The sequence below is a fragment of the Rutidosis leptorrhynchoides genome, chromosome 1 (genome assembly GCF_046630445.1).
Source record: "Rutidosis leptorrhynchoides isolate AG116_Rl617_1_P2 chromosome 1, CSIRO_AGI_Rlap_v1, whole genome shotgun sequence".
Classification (NCBI taxonomy): domain Eukaryota; kingdom Viridiplantae; phylum Streptophyta; class Magnoliopsida; order Asterales; family Asteraceae; genus Rutidosis; species Rutidosis leptorrhynchoides.
This window is the reverse complement of record NC_092333.1, coordinates 567687007-567690410: the sequence shown is the minus strand read 5'-3', so window position 1 is coordinate 567690410 and position 3404 is coordinate 567687007.

Below are 3404 nucleotides of genomic sequence, written 5' to 3'. Positions count from 1 at the left end.
CCAACACAGTAAGGGATATTAACAAAGCCTCTTGGGTCTCGAATACACTTTAGGTAAAATAAATCATGTAAGGTCAATTTTTCCTTGTTGTGACCTTTCTGTGTAATCGAGTTAGTTAAAAATCTATGAATTATACGAAGCTCGACTCTGTTAATATGTAAGTAGGTATGTGTTCCTCCCCGCCCAAAAACATTATAATCAGACATACGCCTCCAAACGGCGTTCGCGTCAAAATTCCTATCTACCCTTTCACCACGATAAATCAAATTCATACAATCGGGTAGTAGTAATTCAGCGGGCGTATATATCTGTAATGCCCTGGCCATGTCCATCATGGACATCCTGTACATCCTACCGCCAAGTATAAATCTAAGAAAACTTCTATCATCTAATCTATCTACATCTACATTTAACGCTATATTACTCATCAGCTCAACACACCATTCCTTATATACAGGTCTATGAATGGTGAATAATCGTTCCCAATCTGTAAAAGAAGAACTGTCATACCTTTGTATCAAATGCTCCCTAACACGGTCAGCAAGTTGGACCCTTTTCAAAGGACCCCAATCAATTACCCTAGGCACCTCTACCTCTTTTGTTACTAATTTGAATTTATTACTTTGATATGCCGGGTAATCTCTCCATCGTCTATCGAATCTCAGATTAGGATGCAACGTGTGTTCAGGAATCGTTGGGTATTCTACAGGTGGATGCATCGGAAATACTATGAATTCATTAACAAACTGTAGCAGATCATAATAAGGTACATGTTGATCAGGTTGATGTTGTTGTTCCTGTTGTTGTTCCGGTTCAGGTTCATATTGCATTTCTGGTTCTGGTTCTGGAGCTGGAGCAGGTCGTCTAGATGATGATGATGATGAATCTCCAGTATCGGCTCTCTGCAAAATACATTAAACACAAAATTTGTGCATCCAAATATGCATTAGTGTTAGCAAAATAACAATTTAAAACAATCACAATAACATGTTAAATCAAACTTAAATTTATATGCATTTTCATAATTTTTACAATTCTATATTTTTTCAAATAAGCACATATGAAAATGTAGACAAAGTTCATAAGCATTTTACTCAAATAACATGTCAAAATAGTCATTACTAACAATTAAACAAGTCTCAAATGGCAATTATATAAAATTAATCAAGTTCATGAATTTTGCACCTAAAAAGTCCACTTTAATCTCCAAAAATCATGTTTAGGATCAATGTTTGGATCATTTAACTACCTAAACATGTTACACTACTTAATTTAGCAATAATTTATGACAAAAATCGGCCATAACCTGTTTATATCAAAAAGCCCCAAATTGCTCAAGAACACAAACCCTAGATTCCTAAAAATTTTGAAGTTTTTGGCTTCAAATCATGTTAAATAGCATCAATCTAGGTTATACATGCATAAAATACTAACAATTTAACACTAATTACACTAGAAATTAACAAAATCAAATTATGAAAAATATAGCTCAAGAACACTAAAAATTAAATTTAAAGAGATTTAGGGGTGAAATTCTTACCCTTTTTGATAAACTCCTTATCAAATTCATGATTAGAGCGAGAAATTTGACGAATTACGGTGAAAAATTGTGAATTTTAGAGGTAATTTGGGAGTAGGTTCGTATATGTGTGTGTGTCTATGGTGAAGACAGAACATCGAGCTGTTCTTGTATCAGGCCTGATTTCCAGCCTCATGCGATCGCATGAGGTTGGAGTGTAAACCCCATGCGATCGCATGGGGGTCCGGGTACAGTGACTTTGGCTTTTTTTTTTTTATAAAACCTTATAACTTATAAAACATATAATTAATAAAATTTTAAAAATTTGTTTCTTTTTAGGATGAGGGCATTTCGGATCGATGTCCTAGTCCGTCCCTCGACAAAATTTTAAAATTCGTCAATTCAAAGCGCGGTTTTAAAAGTAAAGATTTTTGGGTTTTTTAAATGTTTTTGGCATACTTTAGTTCAATAAGATTAAAAATAATGATAATAAAAGTTCTCGTCCCTCCCTTGGGTAGAGCAATTTCGGTTCAACGGTCTAGTCTTCAACTCACGACGAATTTTAAAAATCAAATTTTTAACTTAACAAAATAAAGTAAATTTTTGTTTTTAAATTCAAACCAAACTTAAATTTATAATGCATAAAATTAAAAATTCATATTAAAAATTCACACCAAACTTAAATTATATTTTTGTTTTTATACATACAAACTTATATTAAAAATATTAATTTTTCAAATATTTACAATTTGAAATATATTGATTTTAAAAAGGTTCACAATATTATTTTAATATTAATTTTAAAAACAAAGTAAAGATAAAATTAAAAATCTTTTTGGTCTTTTATCCCACTTTAATCAATCAAATATTATCAAAAATATACGCTCCTCTTTTCAATAAAGTAATTTTGGTTTCATAACCTAGTTTAACTCATGACGAATTTCTGAAATATTTTGGGTTGATTGATTAAAGATATTTATACCTTAAGAATAAACGGTAAATTTCGCAGTGATGTAATAAATTTTTGTATGATATCAATAATTTCGGTCACGCATACCTAATTTTATCGAATACCAATTTAATACTTTATAGCGAACAAATTAGCGTTTATTATCAAAAGGTTAAAAATAAAAATAAAAAATAAAAGCTGTACATACTTACATGTGAGATAGTATTCTTAGTGATATGCTTTAGCTCACTCATAAGATAGTCGGACTAATTAATTTTCCATAGCTACATAGGCGTAACCTCGAACATTCAATGTTTTTTTAAACATATGAATGGTCCATCTCTGCATAAAGTAACAAATTCGGTATTGGAATATGTCTGATTCGTCGAGCATTTTCCTTCGTGTGACCATTTTCCGCATTTGTGACATCTTTTAAGGTGTCGTGCTCTTCTTTTCGCTGCGAATTTTGATTTTCCTTTACCAAATTGTAACTTATTATTTTCGTTTCTGGATTCTTTTCTTACTCCGTCCAATTTACCTCTGATTAATGATACTATTTCACTTGGAAGGGTGTCATTATTACGTTTAGTGATCAAAGCGTGTAGCATTAGACCATGGTTTAGTTCACAGGAAGTCTTCATCTCGTAAAACCTAAAAAAAATAAAAATTCAGAATGGGGGGAGAAGACTAGTTCTTTAGGGTCTGCTAGGAAAAGACCATTCGGGTTCCATTTTCGAGAACTACACGAAAACAGAAAATCTAACTCTAACAGAAATACATATTATCCTTTAAAGACTCAAACCCCCCCACACTTAGTTGAAATTGTGATTAACGTTATTTTCAATTGGATCATCAACAACTTGTATATCTTTGACTTTTACTTCAATCCATTTGTTGATTTCCTCCGTAGCTTTCACAAATTCAACTAACATCGCC